Source organism: Hemiscyllium ocellatum, chromosome 15 (genome assembly GCF_020745735.1).
Source record: "Hemiscyllium ocellatum isolate sHemOce1 chromosome 15, sHemOce1.pat.X.cur, whole genome shotgun sequence".
Taxonomy (NCBI): Eukaryota; Metazoa; Chordata; class Chondrichthyes; order Orectolobiformes; family Hemiscylliidae; genus Hemiscyllium; species Hemiscyllium ocellatum.
In genome coordinates, this window is record NC_083415.1 from 14,848,382 (window position 1) to 14,863,813 (window position 15,432).

Below are 15,432 nucleotides of genomic sequence, written 5' to 3' on the forward strand. Positions count from 1 at the left end.
CCTGACGTAGAGGAAACCACATCAGGTGCAACGGATACAGTGAATGACATTGGTAGAGGTACAGGTAATTTCTGTCAGATGAGGAAGGATTCTTTGGGGCCTTGGACAGAGGTGGGGGGAGTGGTATGGGCACAGGTTTTGCATTTCCTGCGGTGGCAGGGGAAGGTGTTGGGAGTGGGGTGTGGGCTGGTGGGAGGCATGGATCTGACGAGGGAGTCATGGAGGGAATGCTCTCTCCAGAACGCTGATAGGGGTGGGGAGGGAAATATATCTCTGACAGTGGTGTCCATTCGTGGTCTTAGTCCTCTTCTTCAAGCTAGTCTTCCACCTGCCTGGTGAGGATTGCTTGATGAGGACTTCTGTCTGGGTACGATGGATCCTGCAGAAAGGATCTGACTTAGCCCTGGCATGGTTACCTCAGTACAGAATCAGGCTCCTGAACTATCTTGGGCCTGGTATGGCTCTCCAGTGCAGAATTGATTTCCTTAACTTCCTTGGCCTAATGTGGTTATTCCAGCGAGGAACTAGCTTAACCTTCTGGCTTTTCCTGGTATCTCCTTCCCTGAATACTATTCTCTGTCCAAGCTTGGTAGTTACTGTTAGATCATATTTCTCAGAGCTGCTCTCTTGTTCAGTCTGAACTTTCATGTCCAGTGGCCATGGGGAAGCAACGTCTAATGATTGTCATCCCCTTGCCTGCCTTCATATGAGTGCTAATTTATCATTCCTTCGAAGAAAACATACATATTTTTGAAACAACACACCCAAAGAGGGGTGCACCTGACTCCAGATAAATTGTTGATGCTAATTCAATGGACATCGCATCCTCTGTGATTTTATATCTCTTCTCATTTCCTCTTATGCTAATATTTTGTAAAATAATTATTCCTGCAATAGGTTTTAAATTAAATTTCATGCTACACAATAAATATTGGGAAGATCCAATATTTAAGGACCCCGATATGCTACAATAAGATTACGTGGAACATGCAATATAAATTACTATCTGTGGGTAGTCTCTGCTTTGACACTGAGGAGCATATGCAGTTTACTCTGGAGAGATGCTTACATGTGCACATGAGCCTGTTTCAATGTCGTGCCTGTTCTGTGCACATGTGCAGTACATACTTTGCGCATGACATAAACAGTCTAGAACTATGCACATACACATTTCCATGTGAACATGCAGTCACAGGCTGCCCTACAGTTATGGTGTCAGCAAGCATTACCACTGCTATATTGAGAACTCTATACTTATCTCAGAATTCAAGAGCTGCAGTACCAACACCGCAGCGTTTTGTATAAGCCTCCACTGATTAGATGTGTTAAATCGTTACCTTTTGCTCACAACTGTGGATGTATTTGAGAAAGCATCAGATCTTTTGCCAATTACACACTAACCTTCACACCCATGCGAGCACATCATGCGTTAACAAGAATGGTCATTTTCAAAATGTTTCTGCACCTTACAAATATTAAACCATTAATTGTTGCCTTAATTGTGCCTGTTTAACACTTCATTATTCATTTGTTCCTGGGGCCAAGGCAATATAACAGTTACGTTCTTAGCTTCATGCAGAAGTCTCAAATGGTCTATTATTAAATTCGAAATGTCACATTTTGAAACCAATTAGTTTTCATGTGCTAAAGCTATATATTATACAACCTTTTTGTGAGTGTAGTGAGTATAACTTTGCAGGAAATTGATTTTGCATTTACTATGTGAGCTTCTTTTTTTGCACACAGTTCTTCTCAAACTAATTATGGAAAAATAAACTGCACAATAATAATTCTCCAATAACAGATAGAAAGGTGGGGAGCTATATAGTTAGTGAGAAATGGAAGGCCCATGTATTATGGGTTCTTAAAATTAAGTAGATTAGAACCATTGTCTCAATCACAGCTCACGACCTGCGAGTGAGACTAAATGTGGGAGTACAGGAAGAATGGGCCAAAAGTCTTCTTCCACTTCTATGCATAAGAAGCAATGGACACACAAGTGAAACAGAAGAAGACTTTTGGCTGGTTATATCAGTGCTGGCTCTTTAAAAGACTGATCCGTTTAGACTCACTCCCTTCCTTTTCCCGAAACCACTGCAATTTTTACTCTTCAAGTTTTCATACAATTCCTTAATCTGCTTCCACTATCCTTCTAAGAATGCATTTTAGATCATAACAGCACACTGCATAAAGATTGTTCTCCTTTTTCTTCTCTAACTCTTATGTCAATGTTCTTTTACATTTGCCTCCTCTTGTTACTGATCTACCTGCCAGAGAAACAGCAGCTCCCTACTTACTCAATCAAAATATTAAGTTATTTCATTTTTAATCTTATTTTGTGCTAAACACAAATCCTTGTAGAATTACCGGGCCACAGTAGAGGAATCAACTTGACAGGAATGTGGTTGAATCTTAACTACCTTCTGAAATGGCCCAGCATATCCCTCAGTTCAAGGTGATTAGGGATGCACAATAAATGCTGACCAGCTTTCACATAATTTCTAGATTTTTATTGAATTCAAAAACAAAAATGGGAGTCATTGGTAGCTGTACAACCATTGTTGGTTGTTGTAAAACCAATCTGACTCAAAAATAGCCTTTGAAGGAAGGAAATCTGCCACCTGCCTGGTCTAGCCTCGGTGTGACTTTAGACCCAGAGCAACAGGGTTGATTCTGAAGTACCCTCTGTCTACATGCTGCAAGATCTGGGTAACATTCAGGATTAAGCTGATAACTGGCAATTGTGATATTTTCCCAGCTGACCACTCCTAGTACTTTATAGCATTTGCCACCTCCCAAAGCATATGGTACTGGGTAAGGGCCATTTAAAATAGTTCACTGCCACTAATAGGTAAGTGATAGGTAAGAGGTAAATGTAGGGGTATGGGTGGGTTGCGCTTCGGCGGGTCGGTGTGGACTTGTTGGGCCGAAGAGCCTGTTTCCACACTGTAAGTAATCTAAATCTAAATCTAAATCTAATTATTCTTTGTTTTGGGCCTATCTTGTGATTAGTGATAGAGTTGCATCACTATAGAATATCTACAGAAAGCGCACTGTTCTTCAAGGTATGGCAATCAAGGTACAGTGCATGATAATAATAAGGTGGAATTGGTCAAGCGTGAATAATGGTACCCTAGGGAGCTGATACAGATACATCTGATTCCTCCAAAGTCTGTCCTTGTTTCCATCGTCAGATTTGTGTAATAGTAGTGGAATGTCTAACCAACTCCTCTTGGCAATCAACAGCATTACCATAATCTTATCTCCATCATTAATATTTTGCAGGTTGCTATCAAAAGTTAACTTAACTAAAATCAATACATGAATTCTGTGGCTTAAAGAGCATGTCACAGGCTGTGTATTCTGCTGTAAGCAATTCATCTCATTACTCTTAAAGTCTTTACACCAACTGCTAGGTACAATTCAGGAATATTCTACATCTGTCAAAATGATGCCGTTCCAGTAACAATCAAGGTACTTGACACCATCCAGGACAATTGCCCATCCCAGCACCACCCATCCTCCATCCACCATCTTAATTATTTTCACCATTGATTCACAATATCTTTACCATCTACACAACCCACTACCACAGTTTACCAAGACCTTTCAGTCAGCACTTTCTGAATCTATAATCTGTATTGACAAGAAAACCAACAGTAGTTGGTCCATGGAACACCACTGGGAATCAAGTCAGCCAGGTAGATCCCATAGAATCTGAGTTCCCTGACTGGGCTGTTAACCTACTCCAATCAGGAAGTCCTGGCTGACAGATAAGAACAAGAGTGTTAGGGGTCCTGCTCACTCCAGGAGCCTGCTCTGTGCTAGCTGGGTCAGGGTCATGTACTATGCACATGTAAATAAAGGGTGACTTGGTGACAGGATACAAGCCATCATGGAATTAGTTCACCAACTCCTGCAAGTCCCCCTTAAGTCACACACCATCTTGACTTGGAAATACATCACCATTCGTTCATGAGGAATGTGTCAAACACTCTGTAGTGGTCAATCGTTCTGTGTTTGATTATGTGGGAGTAGATTTAGTTTTGATTAATATTGTACTTGATTGATTAAGGCTGGGTGCAGACTTAGAGAAAAGCAAACAAATTATAAGAAGCAAATGGAAGCCAGAGCTATAAACATGGAAAAGCTATTCTAGGCAGTGTGAATAAAACCTGTCACATACTGGTGTCATCTCTGCATGGCTTTGAAAGATGTAAAACATACAACACGATGTAACAGCATTGTGGGTGTGTTGTCACCACACATACAGCACCAGTTCAATACAAAGTCTCACTGACATCTTCACAAAGTCAGTTAGGGAGGGGTAATATATGCTGATCCTGCTAGAGACATCCCCTGAATAAGCAAGGAAGCACAAGTGCTCCCATTGCGCTGAGAACACAAAGTATTCAAAGTTTTCTACCTGGTGACCTCTGGCCTTCAGGTTCGTGCCCTCTGACAGCACATGACAACCAGGAGCTACTGAGATTTGTAGTTCACTCCCCATTTCCATCAAAAGATCCCAAAAGAAAACCCCACCTAAAGCCCAGAGAACGTGCTCAGTCTTTGCGAGGGGAATCAGCATGGAAAAACCAAGCACCTGAACTGGGCTGGGTGAGAGAAATTGAGGGACAATGTGACTAGTAATAGTCCGAGGGATAGACCAGGAGACATGGACAGTGGGTGCAGTGGTCGGGTCAGGGTGTGAGATAGCAAGGAGAAGATGGTGGTACTGACCCTGGCGTTAATCTTTTTATGAATTTGTTGCACCTTCATCTGGACTTTGGAAATGGCACTGATCCTGCTGGTAACTTCAGACCAGGCTGGAAGTATCTGGTGATGGTGTTTCCTTTAGAGGTCCTGGGCTAAGAGAATTTCCCCATCTCCAGCACCCTGTCTACCCTGGGGACCTCCAAGTCCTTTTGTGTGAAATAGAGTGCCTACTTCCTTCTCTCAGCCATGTCGCTTGGAGTTGTACATCAGCACACTCAGGGTATTTTCCTGAAATGCACTGAGTTTGCAGCATTTGAAATGGTACATCAGTGAAGATCAAAATAGTATGCAAGGCACAAATGCCAGAAAGTTCACACACCTGTGAGCACAGAATCCTTGGTAATCCAAGATGGAGGACAGAAAAAGTTTCTGCTGGAACAGGCTGTTCCTTTTTTGAGGTACTTTAGGTGTTGGAGGTGTTTTCCTGGAATTCCAGGGATAGCAATTACTGTTTTATATGCTGTTGCATTGTTTGCATTGTTTTGGAACTTTGGAGAGAAAAAAAGTCAAAGCAACAGCACTTTTAAAAGGGAGAGGAAGAGACAAAGGCAGCACATGGTGAGGTCAGTGCAGGAGAGAGAGAGAGAGAGAGAGAAAGAAACAAACCCATACTGCTAACTGACAAAGCAGTGAACCTGCACAGTTACTGCCTTTACTGTTTGAATTCAAATATCACTGGACATCAGAGTGCATCTGGGAAAATTAACAAACAGTGAAATTCACAACTAATCTTGGAGGAACCTGTTTGGGAGATGTCACAGCACAGAAACACAATTGTGAATATTTTAAATGTGGCCTGACAGTAAGTCTGCAGTAATGAGTAGAGTGGGTTCTTTCTTGATCATATAGATTAGATTACTTACAGTTTGGAAACGGTTTTACTGAGATATATCTCTCAATTAAATTTAAAATATAAGCCATAAGTATGAAGTTAGCCTGGAGCAGTGCTTTGTAGAGGAATAAGACAGTGCTATTTTCTGGGTCTGCAGATTGGAAGAAGCAAAAATGGCCTTTAGTAGATTGTTATGCTCTTCTTGTCAGATGTGGGAGTTTAGGGAGACTTTACATGTTACTGAGGTTCATATCTACAATAAATGCCGTTGGTTGCAAATCCTATCAGAGTGAATGGATTGATTGGAGAGACAGTTAGAGGCAATGAGGAATTTACAAGAGCAAGAGATGTGATAGATGGTAGTTATAGGAAGGGAGAAAAGTTGCAGATACAGTCACATGGATAGGTTAACTCCAGGAAAGATAAGGGAAGTAGCCAGTTAGTGCAGTAATCTTGCTGTTTTAGAAAATGTAGGGGGTGATGGATTCTCAGGGGAATGCAGCATGAACAGTCAAGTTTTGGGTATTGGGACTGGCTCTAATGAAATGATGAGTATGTCGGGTTCCAAAAGATCAATTGTGTTAGGGGACTCTATACTCTGAGGCACAGACAGACGTTTCTATGGCCAGCAGCAAAAAATCAGAATGGTGTGCTGCCTCCTTGGTGCCAGGATCAAGTATGGCTCAGAGAGGCTGCAGAATGATATCAAGAGGGGGAGGGACCAGCAGCAGGTCATTGTACACAGTGGAACCAACGACATAGGAAGAGAAAAGAATGAGAATTCTGAAGAGAGATTATAGAGAGTTAGGCAGGAATTTAAAAAGGAGATCCTCAATGGTAGCAATATCTGGATTACTCCCAGTGCTACGAGCTAGTGAGGGTAGGCATAGGAGGACAGAGCAGATGAATTGGCTGAGGAGCTGGTGTATGAGAGAAGGATTCACATTTTTGGATCATTGGAATTTCTTTTGGGGTAGAAGTGACCTGTACAAGAGGGATAGATTGCACCTGAATTGGAAGGGGACTAATACACTGGCAGGGAAATTTGCTAGAGCTGCTCGGGAAGATTTAAACTAGTAAGGTAGTGGGTGGGACCCAGAGAGATAGTGAGGTAGGACTGATAAATTAAACTGCATTGATTTCAATGCTAGAGGCCTAACAGGGAAGGCAGATGAATTCAGGGCATGGCTAGGAACATGGGACTGGGATGTCATAGCAATTACAGATATGTGGCTCAGGGATGGACAGGACTGGCAGCTTAATGTTCCAGGATACAAATGCTAGAGGAAGGACAGAAAGGAAGGCAAGAGAGGAGGGGGAGAGACTTTTTTGATAAGGACAGCATTACAGGGGTACTGAGGGAAGATATAAGACCATAAGACCATAAGACCATAAGACATAGGAGTGGAAGTAAGGCCATTCGGCCCATCGAGTCCACTCCACCATTCAATCATGGCTGATGGGCATTTCAACTCCACTTACCAGCGTTCTCCCCATAGCCCTTAATTCCTCGAGACAACAAGAATCTATCAGTCTCGGCCTTGAAGACATTTGGGCAGCACGGTGGCACAGTGGTTAGCACTGCTGCCTCACAGCGCCAGGGACCTGGGTTCAATTCCCGCCTCAGGCGACTGACTGTGTGGAGTTTGCACGTTCTCCCCGTGTCTGCGTGGGTTTCCTCCGGGTGCTCCGGTTTCCTCCCACAGTCCAAAGATGTGCGGGTCAGGTGAATTGGCCATGCTAAATTGCCCGTAGTGTTAGGTATATGTGGGGTATGGGTGGGTTGTCGCTTCGGCGGGTCGGTGTGGACTTGTTGGGCCGCAGGGCCTGTTTCCACACTGTAAGTAATCTAATCTAATCAAAGTCCCGGCCTCCACTGCACTCCGTGGCAATGAATTCCACAGGCCCACCACCCTCTGGCTGAAGAAATGTCTCCGCATTTCTGTTCTGAATTGACCCCCTCTAATTCTAAGGCTGTGTCCACGGGTCCTAGTCTCCTCGCCTAATGGAAACAATTTCCTAGCATCCACCCTTTCCAAGCCATGTATTATCTTGCATGTCTCTATTAAGTCTCCCCTTAATCTTCTAAACTCCAATGAATATAATCCCAGGATCCTCAGCCATTCATCATATGTTAGACCTGCCATTCCAGGGATCATCCGTGTGAATCTCCGCTGGATACGTTCCAGTGCCAGTATGTCCTTCCTGAGGTGTGGGGACCAAAACTGGACACAGTACTCCAAATGGGCCTAACCCGAGCTTTATAAAGTCTCAGTAGCACATCTCTGCTTTTATATTCCAACCCTTTTGAGATAAGAGACAATATTGCATTTGCTTTCTTAATCACGGACTCACGCTGCATGTTTACCTTTAGAGAATCCTCAACTAGCACTCCCAGATCCCTTTGTACTTTGGCTTTACTAATTTTCTCACCATTTAGAAAGTAATCTATGCTTTTATTCTTTTTGCCAAAGTGCAAGACCTCGCACTTGCTTACGTCAAATTCCATCAGCCATTTCCTGGACCACTCTCCCAACCTGTCTAGATCCTTCTATAGCCTCCCCACTTCCTCAGTACTACCTGCCTGTCCACCTAACTTCGTATCATCGGCAAACTTCGCTAGAATGCCCCCAGTCCCCTCATCCAAATCATTAATATATAATGCGAACAGCTGTGGCCCCAACACTGAACCCTGCGGGACACCGCTCGTCACCGGCTGCCATTCTGAAAAAGAACCTTTTATCCCAACTCTCTGCCTTCTGTTAGACAGCCAATCCTCAATCCATCCCAGCAGCTCACCTCAAACACCATGGGCCCTCACCTTGCTCAGCAGCCTCCCGTGTGGCACCTTATCAAAGGCCTTTTGGAAGTCTAGATAGACCACATCCACTGGGTTTCCCTGGTCTAACCTACTTGTCACCTCTTCGAAGAATTCCAACAGGTTTGTCAGGCATGACCTCCCCTTACTAAATCCATGTTGACTTGTTCTAATCAGACTCTGCTCTTCCAAGAATTTAGAAACCTCATCCATCCATAATGATGGATTCTAGAATTTTACCAACAACCGAGGTTAAGCTAATTGGCCTATAATTTTCCATCTTTTGTCTTGATTTCCCAGAAATACATCCAGGGACGTTATTTGGGTTGAACTGAGGAATAAGAGAGGGATGATCATCTTATTGGGATTGTATTATAGACGCCCTAATACTTAGAGGGATATTGAGAAACATATTTGTAAGGAGATCTCAGTTATCTGTAAGAATAATAGGGTGGTTATTGTAGGGGATTTTAACTTTCTAAACATAGATTGAGCTACCATAGTGTTAAGGGTTTAGATGGAGAGGAATTTGTTAAGTGCGTACAAGACAATTTTCTGATTCAGTATGTGGATGTACCTACTAGAGAAGGTGCAAAACTTGACCTACTCTTGGGAAGGAAGGCAGGGCAGGTGACTGAGGTGTCAGTGGGGGAGCACTTTGGGGCCAGTGACCATAATTCTATTAGATTTAAAATACTGATGGAAACGGATAGACCAGATCTAAAAGTTGAAGTTCTAAATTGGAGAAAGGCCAATTTTGACAGTATTAGGCAAGAACTTTCAAAAGCTGATGGGAGACAAAGTTCACAGGTAAAGGGATGGCTGGAAAAGGGGAAGCCTTCAGAAATGAGATAACAAGAATCCAGAGAAAGTATATTCCTGTCACGGTGAAGGGAAAGGCTGGTAGCTATAGAGAATGCTGGATGACTAAAGAAATTGAGGGTTTGGTTAAGAAAAAGAAGGAAGCGTATGTAATATATAGACAGGAGAGATCGAGTGAATCCTTAGAAGATTATAAAGGCAGTAGGAGTATACTTAAAAAGGAAATCAGGAGAGCAGAAAGGGGACATGAGATAGCTTTGGCAAATAGAATTAAGGAGAATCCAAAGGGTTTTTACAAATACATTAAGGACAAAAGGGTAACAAGGGAGAGAATAGGGCCCCTCAAAGATCAGGTCTTTGTGTGAAGCCACAGAAAATGGGGGAGATACTAATTGAGTATTTTGCCTCAGTATTGACTGTGGAAAAGGATATGGAAGATATAGACTGTAGAGAAATAGATGGTGACATCTTGCAAAATGTCCATATTACAGAGGAGGAAGTGCTGGATATCTTGAAATGGGTAAAGGTGGATAAATCCCCAGGACCTGATCAGGTGTACCCTAGAACTCTGTGGGAAGCTAGAGAAGTGATTGCTGGGCCCCTTGCTGAGATATTTATATCATCGATAGTCACATGTGAGGTGCCGGAAGATTGGAGGTTGGTTAACGTGATGCCACTGTTTAAGAAGGGCGGTAAGGACAAATTCCACCACAAATTCACCTGCACCACACAAACATCATTTACTGCATCCATTGCACCCGATGTGGCCTCCTCTATATTGGGGAGACAGACCTCCTACTTATTTCAGAAAACACCTCTGGGACACCCGGACTAACCAACCCAACCACCCCGTGGCTCAACACTTCAACTCCCCCTCCCACTCCACCAAGGACATGCAGGTCCTTGGACTCCTCCATCGCCAGACCATAGCAACATGACGGCTGGAGGAAGAGCGCCTCATCTTCTGCCTAGGAACCCTCCAACCACAAGGGATGAACTCAGATTTCTCCAGTTTCCTCATTTCCCCTCTCCCCACCTTGTCTCAGTCCCAACCCTCGAACTCAGCACCACCTTCCTGACCTGCAATCTTCTTCCTGACCTCTCTGCTCCCACACCCACTCCGGCCTATCACCCTCACCTTAACCTCCTTCCACTTATCACATTTCTAACGCTCCTCCCCTAACTCCCTCCTCCCTACCTTTGATCTTAGCCTCCATGGCAGACTTTCCTCATTCCTGAAGAAGGGCTCATGCCCGAAACGTCGATTCTCCTGCTCCTTGGATGCTGCCTGACTTGCTGCGCTTTTCCAGCAACACATTTTCAGCTCTGATCTCCAGCATCTGCAGTCCTCACTTTCTCCTGGTAAGGACAAGCCAGGGAACTATAGACCAGTAAGCCTGACGTCGATGGTGGGCAAGTTGTTGGAGGTAATCCTGAGGGAGACGATATACATGTATTTGGAAAGGCCCGGCTGATTAATGATAGTCAACATGGCTTTGTGCATGGGAAATCATGTCTCACAACCTTGATTGAGTTTTATGAAGAGGTTAAAAAAGAGGATTGATGAGGGCAGAGTGGTAGATGTGATCTATATGGACTTCAGTAAGGCATTTGACAAGGTTCCCCATAGGAGACTGATTAGCAAGGTTCAATCTCAGGAATAGAGAATTCGACGTTTCGAGCATAAGCCCTTCATCAGGGCTTATGCTCGAAACGTCGAATTCTCTATTCCTGAGATGCTGCCTAACCTGCTGTGCTTTGACCAGCAACACATTTGCAGCTGTGATCTCCAGCATCTGCAGACCTCATTTTTTACTAGCAAGGTTCAATCTCATGGACTACAGGGAGAACGAGCCATTTGGATACAGAACTGGCTCAAAGGTAGAAGACAGAGGGTGGTAGAGGAGGGTTGTTTTTCAGACTGGAGGCTTGTGACCAGGGGAGTGCCACAAGAATAGGGCCCTCACAAATCAGCAAGGTGGCCTTCGTGTGGAGCCGCAGGAGGTGGGGGAGATATTAAGCAAGTATTTTGCATCAGTACTAACTGGAAAATGAATGATATGGAAGATAAAGAACATGGGGAAATAAATGGTGACTTCTTGAAAAATGTCCATATTACAGAGGAGGAAGTGCTGGGTGCCTTGAAACCCGTAAAAGTGGATAAATCCCCAGGGCCTGATCAGGTGTACCTTTGAACTCTGCTGGGCCCTTGCTGAGATATTTGCATCATCCATAGCCACAAGTGAGGTTTCAGAAGACTGGAGGTTGTCTAACATGGTGCCACTATTTAAGAAAGGGTAAGGACAAGCCAGGGAATTATAGACCAGTGAACCTGACTTCGGTGGTGGGCAAGAGGGAATCCTGAGGGGCAGGATGTACATGTATTTGGAAAGATAAGAACTGATGAGGGATAGTCAATGTGGCTTTGTGTGTGGGAAATCATGTCTCAATTACTTGATTGAGATTTTTGAAGAAGAAACAAAGAGGATTGATGAGGGCAGAGATGTGGACATGAACTATATCATCTTCAGTAAGGCGTTCGGCAAGGTTCCCCATGGGAGACTGGTCAGCAAGGTAAGTTCTCATGTAATACAGGGAGAACTAGCCATCTGGATACAGAACAGACTCAAAGGTAGAAGACAGAGAATGGTGGTAGAAGGTTGCTTTTCAGACTGGAGGCCTGTGACCAGTGGAGTGCCACAAGGATCGGTGCTGGCTCCATTACTTTTCATCATTTATATAAATGATTTGGATGTGAGCACACGAGGTATAGCTAGTAAGTTTGCAGATTACACAAAATTGGAGATCTAGTGGATAACGAAGAAGGTTAACTCAGATTACAACAGAATCTTGATCAGATGGGCCAATGGAGTGAGGAGTGGCAGATGGAGTTTAATTCAGATAAATGTGAGCTGCTGCATTTTGGGAAAGCAAATCTTATCAGGACTTATACACTTAATGGTAAGGTCCTAGGGAGTGTTGCTGAACAAAGAGATCTTGGTGTGCAGATTCTTAGCTCCTTGAAAGTGGAGTCACAGGTAAATAGGATAGTGAAGAATGTGCTTGTTATGCTTTCCTTTATTGGTCAGAGTATTGAGTACCGGAGTTGAAAGGTCATGTTGCGTCTGTATAGGACATTGGTTAGGCCACTGTTGGAATATTGTGTGCAATTCTAGTCTCCTTCCTATCGGAAAGATGTTGTGAAACTTGAAAGGGTTCAGGAAAGATTTACAAGAATGTTGCCAGGATTGAAAGATTTGAGCTATAGGGAGAGGTTGAATGGGCTGGAGCTGTTTTCTCTGGAACATTGGAGGCTGAGGGGTGACCTTACAGAGGTTTATAAAATCATGAAGGGCATGGATAGGATAAATAGACAAAGTCTCTTTCCAGGTGGCTGGGAGTCCAGAACTAGAGGGCTTAGGTTTAGGGTGAGAGGAGAAAGATATAAAAGAGACCTAAGGGGCAACCTTTTCACGCAGTGAGTGGTTAATGTATGGAATGAGCTGCCAGAGGAAGTGGTGGAGGCTGGTACAATTGCAATATTTAAAAGGCATCTGGATGAGTATATGAATAGGAAGAGTTTGGAGGGATAGGTGGGACTAAATTAGGTTGGGATATCTGGTCGGCATAGATGAGTTGGACTGATGGGTCTATTTCTGTGCCATACATCTCTATGACTCTCTGACTTGCTCCTCTGTTGAGTGCCAGAGTGGCACTGCATACAATTCTGGTCGCCACATTACCAGAAGGATATGGATGCTTTGGAGAGGGTGCAGAGGAGGTTCACCAGAATGTTGCCTGATATGGACGGCACTAGCTATGAAGAGAGGTTGAGTAGATTAGGAATATTTTCATTAGAAAGACAGAGGTTGAGGGGGAGGCCTGACTGAGGTCTACAAAATCATGAGAGGTATAGACAGGGTGGATAGTAGGAAGCTTTTTCCCAGAGTGGAGGATTCAAAAACCGAAGTCTTAACATTTGAGGTATCCAGGAATTGAATTTGCTGGAGAAGATGGTTAGGGATTTGAAGGCAGCCTGGAAGATGCTTTGAGGGTTTCGGATCATTGGGTGCTCTGTTTCAGAAAGCACTGGAATATCCATGATTGAAGTGATGTGAGGACACTGAGAAATCAATTCCAAAATCTAGACTTGATGAAAATAGAAATCTATGGAGTGAGGCTTGGGGTCCCATAGGAAGAAGGAGCAGCTGATGGTATGCTGGGGAGAGAGTGTTCACTCAATGTGGGTGCGATACTGATTGGGGATTGTTAGTGAAGGGTCAGAGAGGGACTTGAACATTTAATTCTACCTTCTCTCCACAGATGCTAAATACCTGTTAAGTTTCCCACTGCTCTTCTGTCAGCGAGACTAACTTAGAACTAGAACAAAGCACAAAGAAAATTACAGCACAGGAGCAGGCCTTCCAAGCCTGCGCTGATCTAGATCATCTACCATAAATTGTCACCTAATTTCCAAGGATCTGTATTCCTCTGCTCCCTGGAGAAAGTGAGGTCTGCAGATGCTGGAGATCAGAGCTGAAAAAGCGCAGCAGGTCAGGCAGCATCCAGGGAACAGGAGTTTCAACGTTTCTGGCATAAGCCCTTCTTCAGTCATTCCTGAAGAAGGGCTTATGCCCGAAACGTCGAATCTCCTGTTCCCTGGATGCTGCCTGACCTGCTGCGCTTTTTCAGCAACACATTTTCAGCTCATTCCTCTGCTCCCTGCCCATTCATGTATTTGTCTCGATACATCATAAGTGACGCTATCATGCCTGCCTCTGCCACCTTTGCTGGCAATGTGTTCCAGGTACCTACTACCCTCTGCATGAACAACTTTCCAAGCATATTTCCCTTAAATGTTTGCCCTCTCACCTTGAACTCATGATCTCCAGTAACTTTTCTGAGGTCACAGACATCTGGGAGACCTCTTGACTCTACACTAATGTCACTGTTCACTCTAAGTTGTTGGAATCATCTATTCAAAATATTGCAAAACTTTGAATGCTCCTTTGCAATTACAACAGAACCCAGGGCTGTGTTAATGTTAATTGGTCATGTGGTGCTAATATTACATTAAATATCATCTTGCTGATGACAAAAACTCAGATCCACTGTGCATTATGCTGTGACAGTTCGATATAATTTTATTTTTGACATTTACTTCTTCAAACAGCATCACCATAGATTTCCTGTATGCTTGATTGGATGCTGTGTTTGATGTTGACACTTCAACAAATGGAGCTATATTTGTAGCATGAATAGTTTCCAATCCTGTAATCCTGTAAAAAAGAATTCATTTAATCCATGAATTAAATTTCTATCGTCTTTTTAAGTCCTTTTTTGCCATTTTAATAAAAGTTTAATTTGATCAAACACACTTCCACAGGAATCACTACAAACACCGTATGTATGTGAAGCTGTCATATTTTGTTTGTAAGTTGATCATCTTCCCTTAGTATTATTTATGACAAAACTTATGCATTGTTTTTCCATCTTTAGCTCTTGCATGTAACTTCCTTTTCTTTCTTCTTGTAGTGCTGACTAGGGCCATCTGTATTTCTGTCCAAATCTACTGCCTCACTCCCTTTATCCAAATGCCAACCCCAGTTTGTCCTCTTTATCAAACAAATCATTCCTTTTGTCTCGCCTAACTCTCTCAATTGTGCAAAAAAAATCATCAAATTAATTATAAGTCATTTATCTGGATGAGGTCAGGATCCCACCCACACCTACATTAAAGGGGGGAAATCTGGTTGAGACTCCTACTTTGGTGAGCTGCACCTCCATTGTCCCTACAGTTGTATGAACATCTGGATATGGACATCTCGAATCCTTCCTGGATGAGATCCATGATGGAAATTTTCAATCGTACTCTGGAATAGATCAATTACATTTGCACTTATGTATGTTACTTCTCATTGATGCTTTGAGGAAACTATTACAGAGATTACAATTAATAACTAAACACTTAAAAAAACTGTTACCATAAAATTCAAGCTGAAGTTATTGCCATCAATGCAACTTGGAACTCAACCAACAGAACCTAACGGGTTCCCCTTTTATCCGTAGAGCTGAATCTTCAGTCACTATTCTCATCTGTCTTCTACCTTACAGAATTTTGAGACGGTAAGAATGGAAATAACAGAGGAGCTTGATAACATCCAGTATCACAGTGACAGTGAAT